Source organism: Orycteropus afer, unplaced genomic scaffold (assembly GCF_000298275.1).
Source record: "Orycteropus afer afer isolate SDZICR_OR568_19922 unplaced genomic scaffold, OryAfe1.0 scaffold00106, whole genome shotgun sequence".
NCBI lineage: Eukaryota > Metazoa > Chordata > Mammalia > Tubulidentata > Orycteropodidae > Orycteropus > Orycteropus afer.
Genome location: NW_006921693.1, coordinates 4074105 through 4082774, shown reverse-complemented (window position 1 = coordinate 4082774; position 8670 = coordinate 4074105). Strand labels below are relative to the sequence as shown.

Sequence of the window (8670 nt, the reverse complement as noted above, 5' to 3'; positions counted from 1 at the left end):
ACCAAATGTAAGGAATGATTGTCCAACAACATGAGCTTCTATTCAATAATGAAAGAGCAGCTGCCTAAAGGAGTAAATCCTCCAAAAATGGGAATATTCAACACATTCATAAAGCGCTTAGAGAAGTGCACATAAAAATATTACATGTTTCTTCAATAAAACAGATGCTGGACTACCTAATACACTGAGTGAATGACTCCTGTGTTTTGTGAAAGTTTTTGACTTAAGGGCCTATGTGATATCTAGGGTGTTTTGAATGAAAACCACAGAAATTTACTCTAGAATTCTTAGAACAATGAAATTCTTCATTGGAAGGCCGATATGGGGAAGGGATTTATAGGAGAGAACAGGCTGGAGAACTGGTTTGGAGTAGGACTAGGGAAGCTCCAGAGGTTCAAGTCGTCAATGCTGGAATTAATGAGAACTCCAGCTGTCTCAGTATTGTTATTGCTCTAACTCATAATTCAAATTCCAGAAAGAAAACATCTGATGGGCCCTATCTCCTGTGTCACATCTCTGCCTCTTGACTAGAAAAGGGGAGGTTTGATTAATTTGTCAAGCCAGGTTGTATGCATTAGAGAAATAATTTCCCCAAAACAAAAGAGTAAGGATACTATTACTGAAAGAAAGTGTAATAATCAGTAAACAGAGCAACAAAAGCCCACTTTGTCTTCTAAGCCTCATCCAGTGCTATGGTTCTGTGGAACGTCAGTCATATGATATCGGGGACTCCAGATAGATGGAGTCCATGACTTCATGTGGCATCAGTACTTTGTCTAACTCCTCTCTGATGATGACAAGAGACTTAATGACTGCAACACAACTGAATACTTGCACTTGCTATCTCTTCCCACTGTGAGCTTAGCTTTCTGGGCAGGAGGAAACCATTGGCATAGTCCACGGTTGGCTGTGTGTACTCTCGATTGGGAATCCTGTATTGAACACCTGTGGCTTTACACAACTTTGTTGTTGTTGATGGGTGCCATCATTGGTAGTTTCGACTCATAGTGACCCCATGTGAGAGACTAGAATTGTCACATAGGGCTTTCTTGGCTATGATCTTTTTGGAAGCAGACCACGAGGGCTTTCTCTCCCAGAACCACTGGGATAGCAGCTGAACACTTAAGGATACATGTCTTTTTTCAGATTACAAAATAATTTAGAGCAAATTCAAGCCTTTTGGGCCTTTGCAGCTGGAGTTAGACATAATGACCACTCACCCTGTCAAGCCGAGATACCCCACCAACTGGATTCCCAGAGGCCTGGGCTACAGGGTACTGTTACTGCATTCTCTGTTTAGTTGCCCTCATTTATTAAGTTTTTGCACCACCAGGGCTCCTTTTTATACGAATCACTGAACCTGTACATAAGTTGCAATTTCCTCACTGTATGCACTTCATACTCTTGTCGGTAAAGTTAAAGTAGATAATATATGCAGTGCTATCAAACAGACTGGTACTTCTTCAGCCCCACAACAGAGATTGCTGATACTTTTATTAATACTACAAATATGAGTTTTTTCACCTCTATGACTGTATTGGCAAGATTTGTCATAGACTTCCAAAGCTGGAACAAGGCCAATATATAAAGATGGCCAAATTCTTTTTCTAGATATTGTTCTTCCTGAAGTGAGGAAAAGTACTTGAGTCATAAGCAAAATGCTATAGAAAAAGTACTAAAGTAGAGCTCAAAGTCTGTTACTTTTTGCACTCAAGAGCACCTTGGAAATACCTCTACTACCCTGTATATAGATAGGCCAGAGATACTTAAATTTTCAAGAGTTATCACACACTAAAAGCAGGGAAAAAAGAAAAAAAGTCAACAACAAAAAAAAGCCTTTCTCTCTCCATCCAGAATATAGCTTTCTTAAAAGACATTTTTCCTCTCCTTGTACAAATATTATCCATTTGAAGATAGAGAAAACATCACTGCCCTGTGCTGCCACACTCCCCATGACATCAATCATCATGTTAGCATTCCAGACTTACATCCTTCCAGTACTGATTTCTGTGTACGTGATTTTTAGAGAAACAAATTTCAATGGCTTGTAGCTAAGATGCTTTTGAGCATGCAGGAAGTACATTGAGTAGACTAGCTCTAAGCACACCATGAAGTGGAAAAACATTTAGGACACATGTCCTCTTTCAGGTCAAAAAATAATTTAGAGCAAATTTAACCCCTTTGGGCCTTTGCAGCTGGAGTTAGACATAATGACCACTCACCCAGTGAAGCCGAGATACCTCCACAGGCTTGATTCCCAGAGGCCTGGGCTACAGCGTTCTGTTTCTGCACTCTCTGTTTAGTTACCCTCACTAATTAGGAGTTTATTGAAAACTCATTGCTAGGTGGGAACTTCTTTGCTTCGGTTCCTTAGGGGTCATTGAAATATTTGACCCTTAAGACTTCTGACATAATCATGTATATTATATGTGAACATTCTTCCATTCTGCACTCAGTCAAAAGTCCTATGAGGCAGGAATCAGCAAACCCATTTCACAGATGAGAAAACCAATGTTCAGAGAGATGAAAGTGACAGAATAGAAAAAAATTCCACATTAAAACCTGTTTAGTTGCTTTGGGATTATGACTTGCTTCTTTCTAAGAAATATTTGGGCCCTGAAATAGGACTTTCAGGTTATTGATCCCAATGATTCTTGTTTGAAATTGACAACGCTCAAGGTAGACACTTCAGAAACCAAACAGTTGAGGTAAAGAAGGCTCAAAAATGAGATCAAAACAATACATTTACCTGGACTTTTGCCCAGTTCTCTGAACCATTCACACAGGATCCCAAGGAAAAGTAAGATTTCACCTCATTGTTAATGGATTTTAACTCACTTTTAATTCAACAGCAAATGGAATCATCTATCTTTCCTTATAGACCTAACATCCCATTATTCCTCTGAAGTATCATTGGCTGACTGTTTTAATCAATGTTGGCATGGATACAGGTCTAGAGAAATGCAGAGAACAGTAATACAATTTACATTTCTTCCCATTTGCCTTTAACTACCTGATACTTGCCACATGGTAAACTTGTCCACATTCCAGCTACCAGTTTTCTGATATCTTTTTATTTTATAAATAACATTTAATGTTATTTTTCTTAATTGAAAAATAATATATGAGCATTTCAGAGCATTTGGAAAACATAGCGATACCTAATGAATAAACTATACAGAGATAAAGACAATTAACAATGTATGATGTAGGTGTTTTCTTTTTTATTTTATTGTGCACATGCATACATTTTTAACAATATTGAGATTATATTATCTATGCCAAATTACAACCTGCTTTTCCAAACTTAATAATGCAATGTGAACACTTCTTTAAGTCATTACATAGTCTTCTAAAATTTTATTTTTTAAAAGCTGCCAGCTTGCTTCCTTAATTTTAAAAACTAACTTGTTATGGTTGGATATTAGGTTTTTCCTAAATTTTCAATTTTCATAATGTCATTGCACATGAATTTTGTACACAACTGTAACTTTGAGCAATGCTTTTGGTTACACATTGAGAAAACCCATTCAACAATGTTTGCAGTAATACAAGCATCTTCCGTACATACAAGCTGGTACAGGACTCAGTGATGTCATCAAAAACTCAGGCTTTTTCATCCTTTCTATCTCTCAGCCTGACTGTATTTCTTCATGTATGTGCTTTTGGACCGCCTTGCTGCTATATGGCTACCACAGCTCCAGGGATCACAGCTGTACTCAAGTGAGGAAGGGGGAAGGAATGATTTCTGCCACACACTGTCAGACTGCCACTATTATTCCATTGCCCATATCTGTGACACATTTGTGGTACTTAAGGTTATGTGGCAGCTTGGCTGGGCCTGATTTTGAGTGGCTGGGCAGCTGGATCTAATTATACCCTGTGATGAGATTGGTAATCAACTCCATGGTGGAAGCTACCGGAGCAGCTGAATAGCTGCTTTAGGGATGTGGTCTGCTTCCAGTGTGTAAGGAGAAGAATTGAGAAAAGTCTCTAGTTTTTGGCACTCTTGAACCCTGTATGTAGTCATCTTCATTTAGCACCCTGCCATGTTTCCTGCCGATCTTGAGACTGTCTCTGGACTTGAACTAGTGGCCTGCCTTGTTGTGTGGTAATATTGGGACTGTGCCATTTTATTTGTCGACCTTGGGCTTAGCCTCAGCAGCCAGCAGCTGCCTGAGTAAAGAGACACCTCTAGCTCCAGTGGGCTGGAAGCAAGAGGCAGAACTGAAGCTCAAAGCTGAGGGGCTTTCACCAGCCCCTAGAGCTGGCACTCTGAACTCAGACTTTTAGCCTCTAAAATTATAAGAGAATAGATCCCTAGTTTGTTAAAACACCCATTGGTGGCATTTTCTGTTAGAGTGGCACATGAAATAAGCAAAACAACATTCACCTTAGATGAATAAAAGCAGGAAATCTGAGGTGTTTGTACCCCCCCCAGACTCCATATAGGGTGTAGTCAAGGGAGAGAGAGCTGGAAATAGATGTTGGGCTAGTCAACCAACAGTGTCTGCTGTGGCATCTCTAATAGAAAAAAAGAATTTTCCTTCTATACAACAAATTCCTAGAATAATAGTTTTAAACTACATTTGTTCTCTGAAATACATATATACATTCATTGTAAAAAAAATTAGAAAATAAGCCCAGAAAATCATAAAGAAGAAAAAAAAGTTTTAAAATTTTAACTAGAGATACCCATTTAATCTGATGTGTTATAGATATGCCTATCTTCCCTCTAGATGTGTTGTGACTCTATGTACAACACAACAAAATGTTGCCCGGTCCTGTGCCATCCTCACAATCATTGCTTTGTTTGAGCCTATTGTTGCAGCCACTGTCTCAATCCATCTCATTGTCTCCTGAACTAGTTCATGCAAATGTATGTGGGAGCAGCATTCAGAGACTGCTGTAATAGGCTCTTCCTTAAAATCCCTAGAATATCACACTTGATGGACAAAGGCACCGAAGTTCAGTCCAATCATGTCTAGTCTTGTGCTGATTAAAACTGTGTCTACCCTTAATGACACAGTTAATGGGAGCTCTGGTAGCATAGTGCCTAAGGCACTTGACTGCTAACCAGAAGGCTGGCGGTTCAAACACACCAGCCACTCCTCAGAAGGAAGGTTGGGCAATCTACTTCTGTAGTGATACTGCCTCGGTAACCCAAGGAGGGGTCGCTATGAGTCAGGTCTGACTCAACAGCACATAACAAGAACAAGACCCTTAATGAGCTCATTGGCTATTAAGAGGAACATGCACAAAAACATATCTATATATCTATATCTATCTATCTATCTATCTATCTATCTATATATATATGAATCAGGTCTGACTCGAAGGCACATAACAGTAACAAATACACTCACGCACACACACACACACACACAACCAAAACCCAAAACTAACTCACTGCCGTCGAGTCAATTCTGACTCATGGCGACCCCCTTTGGGTTTCCAAGGTGGTAAATCTTTACAGAAGTAGATTGCCCCGTCTTCCTTCTGCAGAGTGGCTGGTGGGTTTGAACCACCAACCTTCTGGTTAGAAGTCAAATGCTTTAGGAACTATGCCACCAGAGCTCCATATGTATATATATATTGGGTAATCTACTTCTGTAGTGATACCACCTCAGAAACCCAAGGAGAGGTCGCTATGAGTTGGATCCCACTCGATGGTGGTGAGGTTGTTTTTTTTTTTTTTTTTTTTCCCAATACTTATTTATACAATTTTACACAAAATATTGAATCAGTACAGAGCAGAAGGGCTTTTTCTAGAAAACAAATCAAAGAAGGCTTCTCAAAAGAGTTGATTCTACAATTAATTTTTTTTTTTTTTTCTATACAGCCATTTCATGAAGAGGGAGGACACAAAACCTTCCCTCTTCAGATCACGGTAATTTAAATCTATTCCACAAGCATTCTGCAATTGAGTTTTAAATTTTAATTATAATTTTTTATGTGGACAAGAGTAGGATGTGGGGTTGGAAAAGAGTGTTTTGGATTCAGAAAGCAGCATGGAGAAAGCACAGAGGAGTGAAATCGAAAAGTAAATGCTTGAATTTACAAGTAAGTGAGAGATTAACCAAGTGTAGAGTTTGAGGGACAGGTATTTAATAGGAGCAGCTAACGCTGGAAAGATGGACAGAAACAAGACCCTAAAAGGCCTAATAATGCATGGCAGAATGCCCACTTGTTCTACCCCAATGCTGAGGGGAAGTCTTGTGGGCAGAGAAGGAGGGACAGGCGGGAGCAGAGAAGTGACTTGATTGCATTGTCTTTTAGGAAGATCCCTCTGGCTGTAATATCTCTTACATTTGGGAGGAAAAGAAGCCTCAAGGCAGGCATCCAGTAAAAGACTATCACAACCACTGAGTACCACCTCCTCTAGAAACTGCTTCTTGGAGAACACAGCCCTGGGGAACTGTCAGCTTTAATGGAAACATCACTGATGGGAATTATTGTAGTCATCACCAACATCATCCTCATTTTTATAACTGCGATTTCTTGAATGTCTTCTATGTTCCAGGCACCAGGGCTGAGAGCTTTATGTATGTGACATCCTAAGAATCCCACATCACAAATAACACTAATGCTCTCAGGGATTCCCTACTCACTGCCATTGAGTCAATTTTGACTCATGGTGAACTCCATTGGGTAACCAAGGCTATAAATCTTTACAGAAGTAGATTGCCTCATCTTCCTTCTGCAGAGCCACTGGTGGGTTTGAGCCACTGACCTTCTGATTAGCAGCCAAACACCCCACTACACCACCAGAGCACCTTCAGAGATTCTCCAGGTGGTACAAATGGTTAAGCCCTCAACCTATGGTTGGTGGTTTGAACCTGCTTCCAAGGAGCCTCAGAAGATATGGTTAGAAATCTGCACCTGAAAGGTCAGCGTTGAAAATCCTGCAGGATAGTTCTACTCTCCACTTCTAGGGTCACCATGGGTTGGAACTGACTCAAAGGCAACTAACAACATCAACACTGTATGAAGTAGGTATCATCAAACTATACTCTTGGTGCCAGTATTTGCATAATTGTCTCTGTCATGGGATAGCAGCTAAGCATGCCAGGCTCAGGGCAGCCCCCTGCCTTCCAACTTTAAAAGAATAGTTCTCCATTTATTGTGTGTCGCCATGGGGCCAAAAATCTATCCACTCCCTTCTGGTGACCAGGCACATACAAAATTAGGAAAGAGGAAAGGATACTTTTACTCTACAATTTAAAGCAGAGAAAAAGAAATGGAAACTCTTTTTGCTTAATAACACTAGAGAGTTATGGAAAAATAAAGTTTTACAAGTCTGATTGCCTTGTAGATGTTTGACTCTGTGAGGAAATATTCCCTTCACCTTTCAAGAATTTTCCACTTGCATACAATTTAAACCCTCTCAGCTCTAACCAGTGAAAAACCTAACGGAATGGAAAGACTTGAGGACAGAGGGACAAAGCAATGTGGCAGAGCTTCTGGGGAGTAGAGACAAGATGGACAGAAGAAAGCTTTAGGAGTCAGGGGGTATGGCAAGAGAGGAGTTGAAGGGAGGAGGGACTCAGAGAAAGGTGGCAACATGGGCAATGTCAGTTAAAGGTAAAGGCTCTGCAGGCCCACTCAGGAGATGGTAGGCTGCAGAATGGATTTTTTGGTTGATAATAAGCCCACATTAACGTTCTATCCTCTTCTTCCAAAGTCAAGGCCACAATAAAGGGATTATATTACATAGTTTTCAATCATGTATTATGGAAATTTATATATATTTAAAATTTATTTTTATAAATGACTCCCGCTTTTAAAAATATGTGGTAAAAACCACTGGACTATATTTTGCAAAGCTTTCTTCTACTGTCACAAATGTTTACACAATGTCAAATGCTCACAGCTCCTTTCCATGAAAATTCAGGTTTTGTGACTGCTTCCTAGGATGTAGGCTTTTGCACAGCTTGCACATGGGTGAGAGCCAATTTTTAACAAGACTAGTTCTCCCTGACGCCATCCTCACTGCCATCCCTGTTACTATCATCCAGAAAATTCTCATTACGCAAAGAGAACACCCAGGTTCCAGGAGCTGGTTCTGCCAGTATCTCGGCATCTTTCCAGTGGGCCCATCTGCTCACACTGCTCAGTCAAGGAAGAGTGGCTTAGAACATATGGCTGGGACTTCTCATCTTGGAGGGCTGAAGCTGACAAGTGCTTGGGAACACACATTTGAAGTGGGAGGTAAGTTGGCCCAAAGGATCTTGGTCTCTTTGCAAGCTTATGGGGAAATTACTTGAAGTCTTTGTAGAGGAAGAAGAATTTTTTCCATTTTCACAATTTCTAAGCCAAGAATAAATGGTAAGTGTTATATATTAGTCTTATACAGTTTAATCTATACAAATGCAGAAAGTGAGGCTCAGAATGTTTGAAGGACATACACAATTTGATATTGGGATAAAGTGGCAGGAACTACACTAGATTGCAAGTGTTCTGTCTCAACAGGGCTGTTCTGATTTACATTTACTTAACCAGATACTTTTACTACACATTAGAGCCTTAGATGGTCTGCAATGGAACATAGTGCAAAATTTAATATGGGCACAAATATGGTTGGAAAAATCCTGGAGATTGAAACAAAGTAGGCATATGGCGAATATCTAAACTTGGAAATTTTGAACAATGGATACAGTTTATCAGGCT

The 8670-nt window shown here is 39.9% G+C and overlaps 1 non-coding gene across 1 annotated transcript; it reads right to left on the bottom strand.

The window, feature by feature from the left end:
- Positions 1 to 5828: 5828 nt before the first annotated feature.
- LOC122150211 lies at positions 5829 to 5963 on the bottom strand. Its single transcript, XR_006163542.1, has one exon. It is a non-coding gene; the product is annotated as a small nucleolar RNA SNORA29 (small nucleolar RNA).
- Between the last annotated feature and the right edge of the window lie 2707 nt (positions 5964 to 8670).